A 24,114-nucleotide genomic window follows, 5' to 3' on the forward strand; every position below is an offset into this window, starting at 1 on the left:
AGTCTGCTTATAAGGTATCTTAAACAATTACAACTCTTAATTTGTAAATCAGTCATAGCTTGGTATGCTTTATATAATTTGGTTTGTCCTTATCATTACATAGTATTTAAGAATCATCACACTCACAGACTTATCTGATTATCTTTATCTGTGTGTTTTGGTTATTTTCTATTATCACTAATTTGGCATGTCGGACCAAGCCTTCTGTATGGCATTTGCAGTGACAAAGTGGGGCCGTGTCATTATTAATGTCAAATTTCTATGTAAAGATGACGTTTATAATGAACCTCCCTCACTTTGTTATATTTAAATTGGTGCAAAGTTGGCTTAAGGCCAGTCCAGACGGGATGATCAAACCGACCGACCGAAAGAAATTAGCGTCAATCTCCAAGTTAATCACCAATTTTAGATTTATGGTGATATTTGAGTGCTCTAAATTAAAATAATCCCCCCAAACGCGAATACTAGCGTCACAAATTGGTATTCTTGCGACCGCACCTCCATCTAATCGGTAATAATCGGCGGTCGAAATCGGCGAGCCAAATTGTTTGCGTCCACACCACCTGAGTTGGTCAGACAATTGAATCAGATTGGCGTAAATACTAATCAGATAAGCCAACTAGACTATCAAGAACCCACAAACAAAACAAACCAAACGTCTTACTAGGTAGAATCCGTCTAAACTAACTCTGCATCTTTGGAGCGACAAAGTGTAAGTGGTGCTAATATAAACGTCATATTTTCATACAGATTCGCTGTTTATGTTGGGACTTCCACACTTTGTTATTGCAAAGTCTGCGTAGAGTGAGGATGGTCCCACGCTATGAACCTGTTGAAACATCTTCCTATTTGAAGCCAACAACCGCTCGTTTAAGCGCCATTGCTAAGGAATGTAATAATTGAAAGCTTTCCCATTACTGAACTCATTTGTAACTAACTAATCTAGTAGGTAGGTATGTGATAATTACGCCGTAAGCAGGAGTTTAATGGTCTGTTTTAATATGTCACTCAATAGGTTAGTGAAGTGCGTTAACAAATGTATCATTGGGTCAAACACGTTTTAGAAAAAGGTCACTTTTTTGGCCAATATAATCAAAGTTAACGACTCTGGTTGTACATAAATATACCTTTTTCTTATTTGAGTATCAAGTACTGAAAAAAATTATCCCGTCTGTAAAGGTGCCGCGTAAAAATTAGCTTTAGATTCCCGTAAATTTGTGATATCTACAGGAAAGACGCCAACGACTCCGAACACCTTGTAAAAAAGGTCACTCCTCTGGACAACACAATAAAGTTAACAACTCTGGTATGTACATAGATATCCCGTTTTTCTTGTTTGAGTCTCAAGTACTGATAAAAAATTTATCCGCCTATAAAGTTGCCGCGTAAAAATTTGCTTTAGATTCCCGTAAATTTGCGATGTCTACAAGAAAGACGCGAACGAATTTGCTAAAAAATGTGTATGACCCCATTTCGAAAAACTATGTTTATGGTGAGGGCATGGAAGATATAAGGATTTGATTACAAAATCTAATGAATATTTGTTTACAGTACAGTCAGCATCAAAAGTAGCGGATCAAATAACGCTTCATAAATATCTACCATTCTGTAACGGCTTAACAAAAAGTGATGTCTTTAATATAGAACAACTAAGACCGTAAAAGATATAGGTAGGTACTTTTGAACGTGAATTTTAGAAATGTATCTATATTTGGATAAGTTATCCGGGATGTCACTGTCTGATACTTTTGGCGCGTTGTTTCGTCCGCTACTATTGATGCTGACTGTACATATGGTGCACTTTCCGTGCACAGGTCGAAACTTTAAAGAGCCATATGAACTGTAAAACGTTGTATCGATTTATCACCACTCGTTGCGAATTTCCTATTTCTCTGCACTTGTATGTATCGTAAATAACTATTTTGCATTTAAGTGGTTTCATAGAAGCTTTTGTCGCTGACTATTTTTTTTTCAACAGTCAACTAATACCTCATCGAGACAATTCTAATAAACTCGAATGCAATTTATAGGTTGTGTTATTTTATTTCATAATAGTTCCTATGGCCACTTCCAATTTTTTTTAATATTACGTCGGTGGCAAACAAGCATACGGCCCGCCTGATGGTAAGCAGTCTCCATAGCCTATGGATGCCTGCAACTCCAGAGGTGTTACATCGATCGATGGTACCATAATTATTACATTGTCACCGATTTTACATTATTTATGTGAAGTTTCAACTCGACCGAATAATGGGAGAGGGTCTAATTTAGCTGTCAAGATATAATCATACATACATACATACATACACGTGTATGGCAAGTTGCAAATGACATGAAAAGTGTGGCCGTTAGAGCTTTGCCACCACCTTTCTCGAACCTTGCCATAACATTGCATCTACATTCTGCTTTGGACATGTCTTTAAGGGCTTTTATACGTTTTATCTATTAGTAATAAGTATGTTAAAAATATGGCGGTCGTTTTTATCAATTACTTTGCATTTTTAGGGTTCCGTCCCAAAGGGTCAAACGGGACCCTATTACTGAGACTTCGCTGTCCGTCCGTCCGTCTGTCACCAGGCTGTATCTCATGAACCGTGATAGTTAGACAGCTGAAATTTTCACAGATGATGTATTTCTGTTGCCGCTATAACAACAAATACTAAAAACAGAATAAAATAAATAATTAAGGGGGGCTCCCATACATAAAACATATTTTTATTGCCGTTTTTATAAATAATGGTACGGAACCTTTCGTGCGCGAGTCCGACTCGCAGTTGCCCGGTTTTTCTTTTTTATTTGTATGAGGATATTGCAAATCACAAAATCACAGCACATAGATTACTATCCGTTCTATTCCGTTTTTTTCTCCATACAAAGTTAGATCACCATAAAAATACACACATTGCATGTTAAATAAAAGATTGTAAAATGTCTTCAAAATCGCAAAATTCTCCGCGGAATTTAATCTACTCGTTATAGTAAGAACAATTCTCTTGTAAAGGGAGTAAAACGACAGACTTCCGCTTTGCTGTGATGTACATTGTGTATGTATGTTTGTCTGTGACCGCATACTCTAAAGATCACTGGAACGCGTTGAGCACTAGGTATAATAGATATACCTATTGAAATGGCTGGATATATTTAGATTTACACTCTATTGTAGCGACTGATGACAACATGTGTTAGTTTGTATTCAAACTTGGGACATTAAGAGTTATATAGACGTACTTTTATTGCTCCTGTTAATCGAACTCTCGGTATATTTTTAAGAATATTGCGACTAAGGCAAGGATATGGGGATGCATCCCATGTTTAAATTATTGAGTTACAATTAAATATTTTAATATGCAACTGAGTCTTTTACATTTATATCTATCAGTTTTTTTTAACAATAGCTTTTATTATTTCAATTACATCGATGGGAAAGCTGTTTAGAGCTATTACAATATTTATTATTATTATTTTTATTACCTAGTTATGAAATTAGGTTCATTGGGTATAGTGCGAAGGTTATTTGGTCTAATATCTATCCAGCGGTGGCAGCATGGGTCCATTTTTGTCACTTGTCAATATGCCCGTCACTTTCGCGCTTACATACTTGTTAGAACGTGACAAGCATGGTGACAAATGATAAAGAGCTGACCATCTTAGCCCTACTGCTCTCCCAAACGATTCATATTCATATCATTAATGAGTCAAATCAAAACGGTTACTTGGCAACTAGCAATTTCGACTAAACAACATGACTATGTTAACGTCCCTTTGCATATAAAGGGGTTGCGATGTATGAACCGGATATGATGCATTATTTGCATATAGATATATTCTTGGGGTGTGCAGTGCATTAAAGAAAACGACAAAGAAAAATATAGTTTACAGTACATATGGGGCTACTTTATAGCACTAGTGCGAAAAGTAGCATATTACGTTACTGTGTCGAACATTTAAAGGGCCATATATACTGTAAAACGTTGTACGATACATGTGCGAATAGGTAATTCGCAACTCGTGTCGATTTAAAACACTCCCTTCGGTCTTGTTTTAATTTATCGCCACTCGTTTCGAATTTCCTATTTTTCGCACTTGTATCGTAATGTACTATTATTTTTCAAGTAAGCAGATTACAATGCGCTTATGAACGTCAAATAAAGTTTTATTTAAACACTTAAACTATATTTATCTTACGCCGGCTCTAACCCGAGAAGATGTAAATCCCTCCTAAATTGTAGGAGGGTATCCCAATATGGGACCGGCATGAAACTCGGCGAGACACACCTTTTCAAAACATTACACCTTATAACCAACATGCATAAAAAAAAAATTTTGTAAAAAAAGTACAAAATTAATGAATATAGATGAAATGGTGGATGGTGTAGCTTTATTTGACGTAGCATTATAATATGCCTACTTTAATAATAAAATAACCGTTTGTCCCTTTCCGACGTTTTGGTACTTATGTGTGCACAAAACTTTATAACTGTCTCCCTTAGGAACTGAAGGCTGAAGGAATTGGTCTTACCCCAATTTAAAGCAAAACTATTTAGGTGGTGTTTAGAAAAAATGTATTACAATAACTTGGAAGACTGCCATTTCGTAACGAAGCAATGTAAATAATATAGATAAGTAAGTTCTGTAAATATAGTTGTAAGGTTATTTAATTTGTATGTCTGTAATAGGCTGAAAATGGCGAAACTGTCTACAGAATAAGATCCTTTATTTATACCCATTTTTTTACATATAAATAAATAAATATATAATATATGATGGAAAGGGACAAACGATTATTAGCGGCTTGTGAACTTTAGTAGACGTTTATGAATAAGGGGATAAGTTCAAATTTCTTTTATGTGATCATGATAATAAAATCCTTGAATCTGAACATAATCTGAGTGATTTTCATTTCAAAACAAAGGATATAGCCGGGTAAGCATGGCCCAATGGCCTTAGCGAAAAAATTAACACTTTTGATAGTTTTAATCCCGATTTTAATTTTTGAAAAAAAAAATGCTTAACATTATTAAATTCTACATGAAATATGTAAATTTGATGAATGAATTTCTGAACATTTTCAACTCAATTTTTACTATTTTTTCAAGAGATGATTCAATTTTCTTCAGAAAACGACCTTAATTTATATACAACATATCCAAATTACAAAGACGTCGGATTAGCACTTTGGCTGTAATAAAATAAAAATATTTTTTCTTTGTTCGCATTTTTTTAAACCTGAAGTATTTGAGGCTTAATTTTTGGTGAAAGCACTACATATATTATAGGTTAATAATCCAGGATAGTACATTCGGTCTATCTCATACATTTTTCCCGCACTTAGCGCATTATTTTATGATAGGTACGGTAATCTTCTTAAGATTTTCTCATTAAGTACGGATTTCAGAATACACGACAAACCCAAAATCCGACAGAATCAACACTGGATTCATCAATTTTAGTCTTAAGTGGATCTTCAGATTTTTTAATGTATATTCTTGACTTTTTAGCATAGCATAGAAAAACTTGTAACGTAATAATTATAAAACTTACCTTTTTCAAGTCTTTGTTGATGTCTGTGTCGTCCGCCTTTCTCTTTTCGCACAACAATATGGAGTTTTTGCCGCTGTCCTTTTCTCCCTGTAATAATGAAAATAAACAAATTAAACATTTATCGCTATTATATATAGAAATAGTAATGTTTAGTAGTATACAACTTGTAGATAACTTGTATACAAAAGGAAATTATTTTTTTCGCTAAGGACAGTTTGGCCATGTTTACTCGGCCATACCCTTAGTATAAGGAGAATGAACGTATCGTCAAGATACGTAATAAGTTATATTTAATGATTCATTAAATGATTTAATTTCTTCCGCGTACAAGTGAGTAATAGACCTTGAAATAAAGAGCTTATGCAAATTTCAAACCAGATAATTTGAAAGGGTATGTCAGTGTCGTTTTTAACACGCCGTTTGCTATTATTTTGTAAGTCGTAACTTGTTATTTTAATGAGCGTATCTAATACGATTTGTATGCTAGAAACAGGTAAAAAGCAAGCAAACACAGGAAATAAAAGATAAAGAAAGCTTATTTTCAAGTAGGTATATTACAATGCGCTTATGAACGCCAAATAAAGCTACGCCGGCTCTAACCCTACGTCTGACCCGAGATTTAAAACCCTCCTAAATTGTAGGAGGGTATCCCAATATGGGACCGGCAAGAAATTCGGATATACTGATGATAGCCACGATAAATACAAGTAAAATATCTAAAATAAACAGTTCCCTATATTGTTAATGTGTTAACATCCCTAGGGAGAAAAAAAAGGCTTACGCTTGTATAAATAAATAGCCGTAAACAGACGTCAAATTCATTTAATGTCTCAACCATTCAATTTGTCAACTAAGGGCGGTTTTAGACTAGCTTATTTTTACGCGCGTATACGGTCGATTCGGCGGTACGAGCTTATACGCGCGTCATATTTCCCTACATTGGGTTTTTACAAGCTTATAGCCTTATACGCGCGGAGTACTTTTCATTACATTTGGTGTGATTTAGTATATACGAGCTTACAAAATGCTCATATGCGCTAGTCTGAACTGAAACCGCTCTAAATAAATAACAGTGTTCAAACAAGACGCTTCTGTGTAAAACTGTTTTTCTAATGGTGCACATAGAAGAATACTCATTACAGTGTTTTTTTTATGTATAAGAGGAAAATAGAAACGGCGAACATTTTATAAATAAGGTTATTTTGCTGTCATAGAAAAAGAATTGTATACAACGTCACATAATAATCCTTATGTGACTGTTGTATAATAGTATTTTATGCAACAGTTGTATAAGAAGGGTCAAAAAAGGCGAGTGGCGTGAGTTACAATGTTACAATGTGAGCCGGAGTCGAAGGCGTAGGCGAACATTGTAAAAGAATACGCCACGAGCATTTTTTTGTCCTACTTATACAACGTTGCATACAATACTTTTCTTACGAGTCAACAAAAATATATCTTAATTTAGATAAACAAAGCGAAAGTCTATAGCTAAGATAACCGAGCATACCGAGCCCGGCCGGACACTTTCTCGTAACTCATGAGGCCCTGGTACTTGCTCTTGGCTAAATTAATTTTTTTGACAGTTTTCTTCTTGATTTTGGCCACAGTAGCCTATGGAGACTAACAAGCAACGCTAAGCAGTCTTCGTAGTCTATGGGTGTTGCTATATTACGGATGTCACATGCGTGTTTCTGACTTATGAAGCAATTGTTTCTCCTATGCAACCAAATGAATATTTTGTAAGTTGGCAGCAATGCACTTAGTTTGAAACTGCATTAGTTTTGATTTTGTTAGGATGTTAGCCATTAATCGCAGTAACGTTATAGCGATTTTAAAGCACAAGTGCTGTTATGAGGAATAGACTATAAAGATGTTCTTATATTCGTGTTAATGAATGTATAAATGGCAGATAACAGTAGAGGAGTAGGAAAATACTATACTAGTACTTTATCAAGGTACTAAAATGCGTCTCTGTTTTCAATACTCCGACACTCCCCAATGCATTAATTTCTTGGAAACAATTTGAGCACTATTCAATGCATATCACGTACTTGTATGTGAAGTAAAGTATTTGATGCTTTGCCCGGACGGGTGTCAGTAACCTTGCCTTATGCAACTGTTCTGCAGAGCCAGTTTTTTCCCACAGATGACCGGCTCTTAGGGTTCTGTGTCTAAATGGAAATATTAAAAAAATTCACACGTATAAAAATATATATTGTACCTATTCGCTATTTTATGAGGAAGTTTCCAGTTACCTAATAATATAAGGCTGTAAAATAATTCCAATATAATTTGTACAAGGGGCCTAGACAATTCCAATCGTTTCAGACAACCCGAGAAGATTTAAATCCCCCGTAAATTGGAGGAGGGTTTCCCAATATGGGACCGGGAAGGAACTCGTAATAAAACATGCCTGATTACTTAACAACTTTAATATAAATATAGTTTTACTCTTAAATAAATCAACAAAACAAATTACAATTGCTTATCTAAAAATAAATAAAACTAAACTTAAAATAAATAATTAAAAACTATCCCCCTGCGGCATGGTACCGTAGGCGTAGATGCTGGCAGCATTTCCTCGTTGTATCGCAATACATAACTTTGTGCAAAAAAATCTGGCTGTTTCATACATTTTAGCTTTTCGTATTTCGTAGTTGGTCGCATAGTAAAAGTTGCTCAGTATAATCCCAAAACCTCCCTGGCAACGGGAATGCACATATTTTTTGGCCACCTTGCATATAATATTAATATTGTTTCATAGAACTCAACGCATAGATACCTAAAGTAAATAAAAGATACTTTGCATCTTACTCTTACATAAAAATGTGTCTACACATCTGCTAATGCTATCCAGACTAAATCTAGACTTTAACGAACCAGTCTCCAAGTCGACTAGTTTTTCTGGGCACCTGGCGTTGCCTTCCATAACTTGTATGGACTAGCGAACAGGTTTCCAGGCATTTCATCTAAGCCTAGCGAGATAATGTTCAATTATAGCACAAGAATACAAAGTCTGGATCGAAGGACCATATTTATACGATGAGATAAAAAGATCGCGTTTTAGATATTTAGATCTTAATTATATAAAACCTCACAGGCTCGCTAAAAATTTTACAGTCACATATCATTTTTATAATAAATATTAAACATAATAGGGTCATTCTTCCACAATTTGACTAATTCCCACGGTAAGTCAAGAAGGCTTGTGTTGTGGGTACTAAGACAACGATATATACAGGGTGATCAATTCAAAACGGTCAGTATGGAGAAGTCAGAAACTATGAGAGATAGCCACATCTGTTCTTAGCAAACATGGCTTCGATTTTAATGTAATAATAATGACATTCAATCTTTTTTTTAATCTCTCGTACATAACCGGGAATCGAATGGTACCATTTTCTTTTTACATTTTGATAGTGATTAATTAAAAAAAATTTTTTTAGGCTTGTTGAAGCCTTGTATTTTTTTATTATCGTGATTTCGGGGTTGGTCCCATAGTAAAAGTTGCTCAGTATAATCCCAAAACCTCCCTGGCAACGGGAATGCACATATTTTTTGGCCACCTTGTAGAATAATTAATTAGATATCACTCCTTTCCCATTTCTCATTAAATTTGCTATTTTATTTGTCTAGATTATCTAGTGCTTACACAAGCTTTGAATGCGAAAACTATCTTTTAAATTCACTGTTTTAACAAGCTTTTGCCCTGTTAGTATGTTTGTTAGGTAGTGTGGGTCAAATAATTGAAGCTAAATTTGACCCACTTCCCGATTTTCGATTGAGCTGAAAATTTGCATACAAAATAAATAACTCGGGTGACAATGCAATATTATGGTACCATCGAGCTGATCTGATGATGGAGACGGGAGGTAGCTATAGGAACTTTGTAATGATGACACACGCAAACTAATGGTGTTTGGGGATTTTAGAATTATCTGGATGAGTATTAGTTGCCTGTAGTAAGAAAAGTAGCAGGTGATAAAATTACAATGAAATTCTTGTCAAAAACTTTTATATTACAATGGAATCTTCATATCTTAGTATTTATTGCCTATGTTGTTGAATTAAGTGATTTCTTTCTTTTTATTAACGTCTTGTTGAGATCAAATCCAACAGTTTTTAAATGTGTAATTTTTTCTTTTTTTTGCTATTTAGCCGTAGGGTAATGCCGCTAGTATTTTTGGCACATTTGGTGTGGGTGATTATCAGAGTATGGGGGGGGGGCTGTATTTGATATTAAGATTGGTGTAGGTAATTAGGTAGGCAGTTGACGAAACCTGTTGTGGTATTGTGGATGTATGTTTTGGCGTAAAGCACAGTAGTCCTTTTGACAAAGCGTGTTGCATATGTTTCTTTTGGGTCCATATTGAGTTGCATAAAAGTTTAAATCATATCTTTGATACACATAACAACTTGCGTAATCATTACTGCGCATACAAATAAAAAGTCATATATTGTGTCATACATTTTTAACCATAATATTTGATGACATACATAGCAGTTGTCATATATTTTTTGTGCATACCTAACGAACCTAACCTAAAATTTTATGCGAATTGAATTTATGACTATAAAAATTATGACAACTCATTTATGACAAAAACCCAGTTATGCTCAGGAATGATTCTGAATAAAGATTATTATTACTTACAATTTTATGCATAAAATGTTATGACAATTAAAAATATGACAAAAGTTTTTATGCGACCAGAGGGAGTCCCGTTTTTTTTGCTGGATTACATTGACGAAGTCTTGGGAATAATGAATAAGGAATTATGCATTAATAAATATGTGTAATTTTTATGTTAATCTGTTCAAAAATTACTGTAATTAAGAAATAGATATCTCAGATTTAATTGTAGTGTGCAGTCGATCTCAAATGTAACGAAATTGAGCAATTTCTCGCCGCATGCGCGTGGGAACTTCAGTCTGTTATTTGATCGGTATTTAATTATACGTGTGTAAATGTAAATCATTATAGTAAGTTGCCGATTTTGCATAAAAAAGAGTCATGTTCAATTATAGAAACTAGGTACGAGTAGGTACAAGCGCCATTAGATATATCGAATCGGTGGTCAAATATATTCTATAGGTGTATTTATACCGGGTGTGGCCTGTAACACGAGCAAAAAATTAAACTGTAGACTGTACTTCTCAAACTGACCAACATTTACATGACGTCTTTTAATAACTATGAAAATTTTAGACTTCCTATTTTTCATACAAATTAAATATTATCTGCAATGTACAGTCAGCATCAATAGTAGCAGATGAAACAACGCGCCAAAAGTATCTGATATTCCGATTAACTTTTCCAAATATAGATAAATCTCTAAAATTTACATTCAAAAGTATATCTTTTACCGTCTTACTTGTTCTACATTATAGAACCACCACATTTTCTTAAGTTGTAACAGAATGAAATATAAATGAATACTTTTGAAACCTTGTTTGATCCGCTACTTTTGATGCTGACTGTACGCTGTCATCTGTGTAATTAATGTTGCTTGTCACGCTATAAACTTAATAAAATTCGCAATATATTGCGTCTTAGCTTAGAATAAACTTTAAAGTATGCTAAAAATCAAAATACAAGTTATTTTTAAATGTCGCTGATCAAATGTTATTCAATTTGAGGAGTACAGCCTTCAGTTTAATTTTTCTCGGGTTACAGGCCACACCCGGTATAATTAGATTAGAATACTATATTTTTAATTAGTTTAGTTACCTCCAATTATAATTTTTAGTAAGTTAGTCTCAATTATACAGCAGTAGTAGGTAGTACATATGGTGCTATACTTTACCACCCTTAAGGGCCGTATGTACTGTAAAACGTACAATACACGTGCGAAAACACGTTCTTATTTTTCACACATGTATCATAATGTAATAATACGTCACGTGTTTAACAAAATACAACTTACTTTGTAACCAACTTCAATAATAGGGTCAGTTTTGAATTTCAAATGTTAACATTCTAGTTTTTCTTCAATCAATTATATTCCTCGTAATAAAGACGTGCACTTATTTTATCGTCACCCTTAATCTAAATAAAATCGGTAAATACTTCCCGCCAGCTTCTTTGATAACTCATCTTTTGTCCCTCTCTTCATTCTCTGACCGTGAGAAAGTCTTTCTTAGGCGTTTTTACTTGTATTATTTATAAAAAGTATTAAAAAAACGGTGCCTTAGGATTGCCTTCTGTAATTGAAGATTCGTGTTTTATGGTCTCGATTAAATAAATAAAAAATAATAATAATAATAAATAAATATTATAGGACATTATTACACAAATTGACTAAGTCCCACAGTAAGCTCAATAAGGCTTGTGTTGAGGGTACTTAGACAACGATATATATAATATATAAATATTTATAAATACTTAAATACATAGAAAACACCCATGACTCAGGAACAAATATCCATGCTCATCATCATCACACGAATAAATGCCCTTACCAGGATTTGAACCCGGGACCATCGGCTTCGTAGGCAGGGTCACTACCCACTCGGCCAAACTGGTCGTCAAAACCACGACAACGACGATTAAAGATGCAACGAATAGTGGCTTGGCCGAATAAAGAATACCAAATATTCGGACGAGCCATCGGCCGAATAGCCGAATATTCGGGTAGAAGTTTTACCTAAAATGAAGTAAATTCGAATGCGCGCGTGCATAAGTATAGTAAGTTGCAACTTGTTTCTCGCTGTAGGCAGTCTTTGATAGAAATTGCGCTTATTCTGCACGCAGTGCGTATTGAATTGCGGACATTGCGGATTAGTTTTCGTCGTGTGTGTAAAAAAAATTTTTTGTATTATTTTTCGATACTATTCGGTATTCGGCCGAATACTATGCCACTATCCGGTATTCGTCCGAATAGTGAAAAATTGTGGCCGAATAGGCCGAATACCGAATAATGGCCGAATATTCGTTGCATCTCTAGTCTCGATCTTATTGGTGACATACAGGATGAGTTTTTAGCGGTTACAAAAGATGTCTCATCGAAGCGATGATTACGCATTCAAATATTTATTACTAATTTTCGAAACGAACCTCCTATTTTTTGAGGATTGGTCTGGCCTAGTGGTTAGTGCTATGAAGCCGAATGATTCCGGGTTCGAACCACGGTAAGGTCATTTATTTGTGTGATGAACACAGATATTATTTTGTTCCTCAGTCATGGGTGTTTTCTATCTAAACCGTTGCCTAGTACCCATAGTACAAGAAGATTAAGATTGTCCCCAAATATTAATATTAATTAATTAATTAACAATTTTATTCATCTGTATATATCCATAATGTATATTGTTATTGTAAATAAATTAATATTAACTTATTATTTATTTAAAAAAAATTCGTCCTTTTATATCTTCTGGTCCACCGCAAAATGCACGTTCAAATTTCTACAGAGCTGATATCGCATTTTGTTCCGATTTTACGATGTTTTTTATGTTGAAAAAATGTATTTAACGTGTATGGCCCAATTCACCTACTTATTTCTTCAAAGAATGCGGTTACGTTAAAGCTTTTTAGGGTTCCGTAGCCAAATGGCAAAAAACGGAACCCTTATAGATTCGTCATGTCCGTCTGTCTGTCCGATTTTTGTTTTGAAAGTTGTTTCCAATTTTGACTACGAAAAACTGTTGTACATGGTTAACTTTTTTTTTGGCATACAAACATGCGTTGTATTGTAAACTGCCTGTTTTTCATAAATATGAAGACAAAGACATATATAATAGATAGGTACAGTACGTAAGTACCTGACCTAGTGACATATGGATCAGAGTAAATGTGTAATTTTATAGTTTTAGTAATTACAAAATGTAAAAGACTGGAACCGATTGCCAAAGAGGGCTCAAATCGCGTACAAAATGTATGAATGTAAGATGGCTCTACGAATTTTATATGGTAGTAGTGAGTTCCATTTTGTTTATTCGTGCTATATCTTTAGTCTAGTATGGGCAGCCAGATAATTAATCTGTACCCCTAGTGTAAATTTGATCGACATCATAACGTGACGAACGCGTTTGCGTTAAGTCTCATTTTGTATCGGATTTTGAGTTTCCAAAACGTCCCGCTTGGCGCGCTCTTTCTAAATCCAATACAAAATGAGACTAAACGCAAACGCGTACGTCACGTTTCGAAATCGAATTTATTTACACTAGGGGTACTGAATACAACTGTGAGGAAGTTAACGTTACGAATGTTATGTTAAGAATAACGGTTAAGTAATAGAGCTTACAGAATTAGATATGCTGCGAACTCGTACACAAAGTAATGTAGGTTAGTTAAACACGATAAGATTTTTGTAGCTACTTCCATTTAAGACGGTAAACAAGCTTCATTCGTTCACTTACACACAACAGTTTTTTTTTGTTCGAAAAATAACACAGCGTTATAGTAAATCCTTATGCAATGTAAAATTTATAAAAAGTACGAGTATACAGACCAAAAATAACAACAAAGTATCATAATACAAAATACTAAAATATAACAAACTTATTTATTTAACAAAAGACACCCGTTTATCCATATAAGGTATATAACGTCAAATATGACGCCAACTGTCACTTAAGAGAACTATCATGTTCTCAATAAAGGTATTTAAACAAAATCCTTGGCCAGACTTATATTTCTTAATATGAAATATTTTGTTATGTTATTTGACGTTAAGCTGAATAGGTAATTTATTACGAGTACTGGGGGCCTACCGGGAAAATCGAAATTCGCAAATTGCGGGGATCTTTCTCTTTTACTCTCACTAAGACGTAATTAGAGTGACTGAGAAAAATGCCCGCAATTGACGAACTTCGATTTTCGCGGTAGGCCTCCTGGTATCAAAGCAGTATGAGAGCCTTACCAAATCAATTATTGTTCAGAGTTTTAATCGTTTCCAACTTCATTTGCTCAGTTATTCTATTTTCTAGACTACCTGTTAAATCAAATATGATCAGTACCCCTAGTGTAACTTTGATCGACATCATAACGTGACGAACGCGTTTGCGTTAAGTCTCATTTTGTATAGGATTTTGAGGTTCCAAAACGTCCCGCTTGGCGCGCTCTTTCGAAATCCAATACAAAATGAGACTAAACGCAAACGCGTACGTAACGTTTGGAAATCGAATTTATTTACACTAGGGGTACTGATCAAAACAAAAAGTATTCAGATAACAAACACTAACTTGTAGTCATCCAACAAATTCGATTATTTTTCAGTTTTTTTCATGTTTGTTTATTGTTAATAAATACTACAAAATCTATTATTAGACTCAGATGGAGACCAAAGGTTAGTCTCTAAACCTGTAAAATGTGCTGTCAAAAAATAAAAGCTATTCCGAAACACAAATACTACTTATAGTCATCCAATAGTCGATTATTTTTCAGTTATTTCGATGTTTGTTTGATTGATAGGTAATAAATACTACATAATCTCGTATTAGACTCAGATAGAGACCAAAGGTTGATCCCTAAAGTAACTGTTTGTTGCCAAATGTGCTGTCATCATCGAAACAAAAGGAATTCTTATAACAACTACTAACTTGTACTCGTAGCCATCCGTCAGATTGTCAATAAGTATCGATAATTTTTCATTGTTTTCGATGTTGTTTGATTCACATAAAGACTACAAACTCTAGTATTAGACTGGAGTATTACGAGTACCAACGGTGAGTATTTAAACTACCTGTCATCAAAACAAAAGGTATTCAGAAATACTAACTCGTAGTCGGGTGTGTCTGACTGAATGGGCCGCACGAGGTCGCCGCAAATATTTCAGACCGGTTCTCTAGTGTACGGCACAGTAAACATACGTATACTATCGAGATTCGAGATTGTCGGGAGATGCTTGTGGCGGTCAAAAAACTCATTAATTATTAAAATTATTTTTATATAATTTTAATTCTTAAATTTTTAGCCGACAAGTTATGATTTTAGCATTTAAAGCAGTTAAATACTGTTGTAAGTGTGCATTTATTTATGTATGTGGTTGTGGTATGTTTGTTTCGTATTAACCGCAGGTAAGTGTCAAAACAACTAAACCGATTTTGATGAATGAGGTGTCATAGTCATAGATTTTTCTTTATGATTCAGATGGCGTAGTCATTTAAAAAAATATATATATTAGGAGATTCTGTAAGAAATGGGTCCGATTTCATTTTACTACCTAAATGGTTCTACTTTAGTAAGTAATTTATTAATTAGATGTCACTTTCAAGTGAGTTTTTTCTTTTTTCTAGCATTTGTCCTGGCTTATTGCCACGACTCATACCTGGGGTCCGCTGGGCAACTTATCCCAAGAATTTGTTAGTTTGAAGTGAGTGCAATCGAAAATTCATTTTCGTTATAATTTCTTTGGCTATATTCGATTGGGTACTTAAATTACTGCGCCTCGCGACACTGTGTCCATCTGCCTCTCTGCGCAAAGGAGCTGCATTAAACCCTTTAGAATCGGGCCTTGTTTTGATATTTATCTGACATTACTATTTCTCTGATTGTAATATTACTCTATCTCACCATAATAAAACGAATAGCACTGTGTTTGTAAAATTCGAATAGCCCTTCTGTTCTCATATTCTCACGCTAATAAGACACGAGACGAGATTTAGCGTACAAGCAAAAATCACTTTAATGGTTAATAAAATAACACCTATTATTGGCTGATCGTCCATGTTATAGTTTGTTAGTGTATGTAGTTCATGCCGTGCTATTGCTATAGTTTGCGGTTTTATTGGAATTAAATATTCTAATAAAGTTACAAAAAAGTTAAATTTTCTTAGTCTCCCATTGAAAAAGCTCACTGTAAAGTATTCGAAATGACGGAATGTATTTAAATTCATTATACGCAATATAATTCGTTGATATACTAATATGTATATATTACATATTATTCCAAAAAAAGTCCAATACTGTATGTGGGAAAACATTGTTTTGGAAATAAATTAAAACTCATTAAGTACGATTTTTTGGGTCACGACTTACATTTCACCCTGTATAAATAAATAGACCACCCACAGAGCCGCTGAAAATGTTAAAACGCCGTTATAAATAGGTACATTTCTGATTCATCCAGTCAAATCCAGTACTATTATATGAACCACTGCTTTCTGCATCACATGACTAGACTAAAATAATTTTGAACACTATTTTAGGGCGTTAAAGTTCAAATTAGAATGACAAATTGAGAGGACTCTGACAAAGGCGAAGATCCTTGAACAAGGCCGCTTTGAATGAATCTCGATTATTTCCGGTAGATACTTTCCTATAAAAATGTGTTAATGGGATAATGTGTCTTATTGTGGAGGTGTAGAGTCTAATTTTGAATGGGATAGGTGTGAATGACGCCTGGAGCGAACACGACTTGAGGCGTTCGTCAGTTTAAAATATTTTCTACTAAATATTTAAAAAATGGTAACATAAAATCGGAGGTCACGTCTGAAAATATCGATACGGACAAAGTGCCATAAATCTGTATACACTACCCTATTATATGCCATAAAGTCGTGTATACATATTTTTGGCACTTTGATCGTGTCGATGTTTTCAGACGTGACTGTATTTTTTTTACAGTAGAATGGAGAACGTTTTATAAATCTGATGTTTCTAAATTAATCAAATAGTGTTTTAACATGTACCTATAATAATCAAACTTAAATTATTTTATGAAATATTATTTGTTTTTTTTTATAGTACGTCGGTGGCAAACAAGCATACGGCCCGCCTGATAGTAAGCAGTCTCCGTAGCCTATGTACGCCTGCAACTCCAGAGGAGTTACATGCGCGTTGCCGACCCTAAACCCGCCCCCCCCCACCCTCGTTGAGTTCTGCCAACCTTACTCACTAATTACACACTTATTTGTTTTTTAAGTAGACACTACTACGTAGATACAAATTATAAACTGAAATAAATATCATATACATAATAATTCGACCCGCAATGTAAAGCATCACACAAGTTACAAGATTTAGAAGAAGTTACAAGTTACGAGCTTTTTAAAGTAGGTATAGGTAACTGTCAACGCTTATTGCTAAAAGCTTGTATCTCGTAATGTCATGTTATGTTGTCTCGTAATGTTTGCAGTAGGTACAGTCACGTCTAATAAAATCGATACGAACACAGTGCCAAAAATATGTATACACGACCTTATTGCCAATATATTAAGGTAGTGTTTACATAATTTTGCTACTTTGATCGTATCGATATTTTCAGACGTGACGGTACATTGCTGCTCGGTAAATTTTCGAAAATTCTTTATGGGGCATAATTAAGTGTACTAACTTAAACAATACGAATAAATTTTATATCGGGTTTAATTAATTGCCCGTATTGGATTCACTGTAGAGTTAGCATGGTCCGAATCTAAATCAAAATGCATCAATTTAAATTCCATAAAAAAAAACGAATTCTTCACAAACACAATCGACCTTGACGGGTCAAGAATTCGAAAAACTTCGAACGTAACCGTTATAATAACAAGTGAAATTCGTTCTCCGCACAAAAAGGTCTTATATCCTCCTGTTTTCTAATAAACTTAGGCTATTTATGCATTGGTTGTAAATTGCAAACAAAACTCGAGTCGTATACGAAATACCCGTTTGACGTTTAGGGCCGTGATTTCTCTGCATTCAAGCCAAAAATACCTGATATTTAATGTCTGTAGAAGACGAAAAGGTTCATATTAGCTTAGCATGTTGTGGGTTTACGGTCTGATTACCTACAGAGGGACATAAGATATTCAGGTGAGGTGACCTGTTAGTTCATTCCCTGTGACTTCTGTAAACTAATATGGGTAATGGATATACACCGTGTTATTGAATTTCGTTAACTTCGGGGTATCGGTAAGTACGTTTACAGAAACTAAATGGCATAGTTAATTTAAAAAAAAAAAAATTTTTATTTGCTTTTTTTTACTATTTTTATTTTTATAAAAAGTAACTAAATGTTGCATATAGCGTTGTTGTAACACGGGCATTACATTTAACTCAACCAAACAATTGAAAACTGTGACATATCAATGTCATTTCGAACGTCGATCGTCCGAGATAGTACTTACGTTAAGTAGCAAATGTATGAACTCGCACTAAACACTAATCAATAAGTAAACAGGCCCTAAGGCAAGTGTAGGGACACGGTCGTAAGGGCCTTATAAGATAAAAATTAATGATTGATTATCTCCGAAATGGAGTTAATTAGAATATCGGTGTCTTTGAGAAAGTTACTTAATTTAAGCTCAGGAATGCACCCTCGAAATTAACGCAAATCAAAAAAAACACGGTGTATACAGAGGATTACAATAACTTGCTTAAATCTAAAATAGGCCCTTGAGGCATTGTACGGTCGAGGAAATTGATTCTTTAGCAATTTGCGGTTCAAGTAAATTTGGTTGTACGTACTTATGCTGAGAACTGTCCAATGTAAAGTGAACCGTAAACTGCTAAAGAATCAATTTCCTCGACCGTACCATGGATGCTGGCGGCATTCCTCGTCGTATCGTATACTGGCCGCGTAGCCAACGTTAACGCTCCGTAGCGTAGCGTAGTCATCTCTCTCTATCACTTATCCAAATTAGTGCGACTGTGACTGCGTTTCGTTCGCCACGGAGCGTGAACGATAGGCACGTTGGCTACGCGGGCGGATACGTTGTGCGAGGAGGCCGCCAGATCTTCGGTCACCAGTTAGATTTCGCAATTTCTGAAAACAACTTGTGCACGCTGGGACCCCATGGACCTAGAGTTTCAACGCCAAACGGTACAAAATAGCTCTTCCGAGGCTCTTATATTTATAACATATATAGGTAACATCTAGTTTTAGTTCAGGTAGGTAGGTAAGTACCTCCCACCCAGCTGAGCCCCTTCTTAGATTTGAGAATTTTTGTAACTATCTCCGTCGCACTGACGGCTTCTAAAATTAGTGCGATAAGGACAACTGCTAGAAAAATCCTGCTTAAAAATCTCAGATATGTTCTGATCTGACCTGCAGCGCGTGAGCGCACATTCGCTGCGAACATTGGCTATATCAGGGGGCTTACCGCGAAAATCGAAGTTCGTCAATTGCGGGCATTTTTCTCTGTCACGTCTTAGTGAGAGTAAAAGAGAAAGATCCCCGCAATTGGCGAATTTTCGCGGTAGGCCCCCAGTCATCTCGCTCTGTGTGGTAGGGCACATTACAGCGGATGTCATTCCAGATCTAGAGCAGAGCCCAACTGGGGAAGTATCTTCACCTTACAGAAAATCGCAGCCAAATAACACTAGACCCTACTCATAGTGTTGTGTTCCTGCCGGTGAGTAAGGTTGCCAGAGCTCAACGAGGGGCGGAAGGGGATATGGTCGGCAACGCGCATGTAACTCCTCTGGAGTTGCAGGCGTACATAGGCTACGGATACTGCTTACCATCAGGCGGACCGTATGCTTGTTTGCCACCGACGTAGTATAAAAAAAAAGTCATAGAGCACACTACCGACGCTCTCGGCGGTAGAACGCAGTCGCTGTGGCCGAAAACGGCTATACGAGATGATGATGGTGTATAATCACTTTGTCACTGCTGCGGTGTCATCATGGTTCCATTTTTGTCACCTGTCACTATGCCCGTCACTTTCGCACTTACATACTTGTTAGAACGTGACAGGTATGGTGACAAATGACAAAGAGCCGACCATCTTAGCCCTACTGGTTATCACCCAATAAGCTTTAGCGTTTAACCATGTATGGTAAATGGCTCGCGTGGGCTCGGTTGACCCCGCCGCCCACGCAAACCTGTATGTCACTGCGGCGACGTGACGGCTGTGTTCATTGACCATAGATGATGAAATCATATTTTACTAATAAAGTTTTTTTGAAGCATTTTCATTGTACAATAGTTGCTTGGTTAAAATAACTTCAAAATATATAGGACATTATTACACAAATTGACTAAGTCCCACAGTAAGCTCAATAAGGCTTGTGTTGAGGGTACTTAGACAACGATATATACAATATATAAATAACTAAATACATAGAAAACACCCATGACTCAGGAACAAATATCCATGCTAATCACACGAATAAATGCCCTTACCAGGATTTGAACCTGGGGCCATCAGCTTCGTAGGCAGGGTCACTATACCCACTAGGCCAAACCGGTCGTCAACTTGATATAACCTATACCATAATAATATAATAGCATAATACATACGCCTAGTTTCAAAGCGCAAAAATAGGTAAATGTTACTGTTTACACTACGTTTTTTAGGATTAGAAAGAACTTCACATAAGTTAGCATGAGGTTCCAAATCGGGTACTTTTGGCGGTAAATTTTTCAAGTAAATTATGAATATTTACCATACTACATTAAGTAGATAATTCCATTAACAATTGAAAAGCTAGATAAAAACTTACCCCCTTATTCATAAACGCTTACTAAAGTTACAATGCCTTTAATCATCGTTTGTCCCTTTCCATCATACCGATACGTCGGAAAGGGACAAACGATGATCTGCGGCATCGTAACTTTAGTACGCGTTTATGAATAAGGGGGTTAATGGTTACGTACTTCTTTAGAGTTATTTTTATTCCAGCGTTCTTGCGTTACATTCTCAGAGCTGACAGATAATATTTATAACCGTTTGATAACAAGAAATTACTATCAGAATACACCTCGGTTTCAAATTAACTTACAAGTAACAGATTTGAACTATAACACACGCCTAACCTTTAAACAAATATTTAACTGAACATCGCATTTCATACTTTATGAAATGCGATGCAATATTATTTCATATTTTTCGAACGGTATTAGACTATAGAATAATATTAGTCCCCGAACTGTCAAGTCGTATGAGTTACCATAACAACACACTAATAATGTTAGACTAAAACCGTTCGAGAAATGGGCCCCTGAATGGTTCACACCTGGGGCCCATTTCTCTAACGGTATTAGACTAATATTATTAGTCCACGGACTGTCAAGTTACCATGGCAACATCCTAATAATATAAGACTACTGTACTATATAACTAAGGGTCCCATTATACTATATAACTACATATAACGTCAGAATCGGATATAATATGAAGTTAACTGCTCGATTATATCCCGTCCTTTACCCTTACATTATACCAGAGCAGGATGGAGGATATGCGTGTGAATATACATTTTTTCCAATACCTGACTAGCGAATGCTCGATCAGAAAGAGGGCAAAAAACGCCCCATGGAATGTTATTGTAAAAAGGCAAATCGGAATTTGCTAGCCTTTCGGTTTGCGGTTTATAGTTATACAGTCGTCATGAGATATATCGGAGCGGCCGAAGTGCTCAAAAATATCTGAACACTCCTCTATTGTCAAGGCGCTAGAGTGCGTGTTCAGATATTTGTGAGCACCTTGGCCGCTCCGATATATCTGATGGTCATTGTACCACTTGACGAAAAAATAAACTATGCCTCAAGTATTAGGTTTAATCGGTATTTGACATCACTATTTCTAAATCGGGTTTAGAACGTAGCTTTATTTCGATAAGATTTACGAGCCTCTATTGCTTGACGAGACTAAAAAACGTTTAGTTAGGAATTTAAGCTCTGGATTTTTCTATCACCAAGATACTTAACTGGATCACTGGATCATCACTGGATTGGCTAAGATGGTCGGGTCTTTATCATTTGTCACCATGCCTGTCACGTTCTAACAATTATGTAAGCGCGAAAGTGATGGGCATAGTGACAAGTGATAAAAATGAACCATGCTGCCACCGCATATTTGTGCCTGCGTCTAAACTCCGTCAAACAATACTGAATGTATGAAAAGTTTGACGGAGTCGCGTCTGACCGCAGTCATATAATTTGAGAATGACCCATCTACATTTAGACTTTTAGACTATTACTACATTTACTAACACAGTCAGACTATTTGAAAGAAAATCTCTCTTGAAAATTACAATATACATAACTAGCACCTTAACGTAGTCACGTCTGAAAATATCGATACGAACAAAGTCCCAAAAATATGTATACACGACCTTATTGCCCATATATTAAGGTGTACACATATTTTTGGTAATTTATCGTCCGTAGGTATGTATATTTAAAGACGTGAGCGTAAGGGCTCCTCTACACGATGGCCCAGCGTAGGCCAGTCTACTGGACGCAGCTATGCGGTGGAATGAGATAGCAAAATCACTTACTCCCTCTAACGCATAAATGCGTCCCTTCGACTGGCCTGCGCTGGGCCATCGAGTAGACGAGCCATAAAATGTACTAGGTATTTTATTTTAACGCATACATGTCGTCATATTTAAGCACGCTTATTAATTTTCAAAGACAAAACTCATTTATACGATTTCTTACTTGACTTGCTTTAGCTATTTAGCTGAATAAGACTGATTCAGAGAAATATGAGTCTTATTTCCTTAACAAAGTGTTGATGATACTTTAAGGAACTTATAGAGTATCGGTTACCTTAACTAATGAACTAAGTCAGCTATCTTTATGGAGATTAATTTATTATGACACTTTTGAGGTTGCTTTGTAGAAATAGCCATCTTCCTTAAACTACGTCCAAAAGAGAGGTATGGGCATGGTGATTGTCATCTCGCTTAGTGTGGTAGGGCACAGCACAGCGGATGTCATTCCAAACCCAAGCTTATTCTAAACTATTACGAATTACTTACATAAGTACTTTATAGCTACGGGCAATTTCATTTATGTTCAAGAATTCGTTAACAGAGTAAAAACATTCACATAATTTTCACCGGAACTTAGTATCTACTACTAACTACTAACTTAGTAGGTTCAGTGTCAAAAGTGACGTTTCTCAAAAACCTATGTAGACCTAATATTTGACGTATCTTGAAGTTCGAATGGGGCCGTTTTTGAGTCGTTGTCAATTTATGTCTATACTTATAGACATAAATTGACAACACCTTAAGGTGTTCCACTGCACTCTCTCTGGCATACTCAATTTTTTTTGTATTATTGATATCAAAACCTTTCAGTCCGTTCTTTTCTCCGTTGGTTGGGCCATCTTGAGAGAATGGATGAAGAGTTAAAGGTCCCTTTTTTAGTTTTTCTTCAATAACTCGTAAACAATGGCCCATAGCAAAAAATCTTCTGTCACACAAATAATCTACATAAAATTGCTTACAAGAAATATACAGTACACTTTCTCGCTAGGATCAATATTTAAAAATATAATTATTAAATAGGGAAAGTTAATTAAAATCAATTCAAAGGCTCCTCTTCTTTGTTTTTCGTAAATAATTAGTAAAGTATGACCCATAGCAAAAAAATGTCAGGTACATAAATAATAACCATAAAATTTTCTATAAAAAACATATAGAACACTTTTAGCTATGATCAATGTTTAAAAAGATACTAAAGCGGGAAGGTTAATAATAATCAATTTTAAAGTCCCTTTTTAGTTTTTCGAAAGTAACTCGTAAACGGTAACCCATGGTAAAACACGTTCTGATACATAAATAATGCACATAATATTTTCTACACAAAACATTCTGAACATTTTTCTCTACGATCAATATTTAAGAAGGTATTATAGTGGGTAAGTTAATTACAATCAATTCATAGGTACTTTTTTTAGTTGCTCGCA

At 35.3% G+C, this 24,114-nt stretch overlaps 2 protein-coding genes across 3 annotated transcripts in view; one reads left to right on the forward strand and one right to left on the reverse strand.

The window, feature by feature from the left end:
- The window catches only part of LOC133526797 (spermine oxidase-like), a 67,250-nt gene that overhangs the window by 22,423 nt on the left and 20,713 nt on the right, over positions 1-24,114 (reverse strand). The window contains exon 2 of one of the 2 annotated variants that reach the window (XM_061863579.1): positions 5,542-5,628. The gene's annotated coding sequence lies outside the window, so the exon portion shown is untranslated. Of the gene's footprint in view, positions 1-5,137; positions 5,629-24,114 lie in introns of those variants that run through there. The other variant, XR_009800777.1, reaches the window with a different exon arrangement.
- LOC133526802 (uncharacterized) overlaps positions 1-24,114 on the forward strand; it is a 57,962-nt gene that overhangs the window by 1,245 nt on the left and 32,603 nt on the right. The gene's annotated exons all lie outside the window — the stretch shown is intronic.

Source organism: Cydia pomonella, chromosome 17 (genome assembly GCF_033807575.1).
Source record: "Cydia pomonella isolate Wapato2018A chromosome 17, ilCydPomo1, whole genome shotgun sequence".
Taxonomy (NCBI): Eukaryota; Metazoa; Arthropoda; class Insecta; order Lepidoptera; family Tortricidae; genus Cydia; species Cydia pomonella.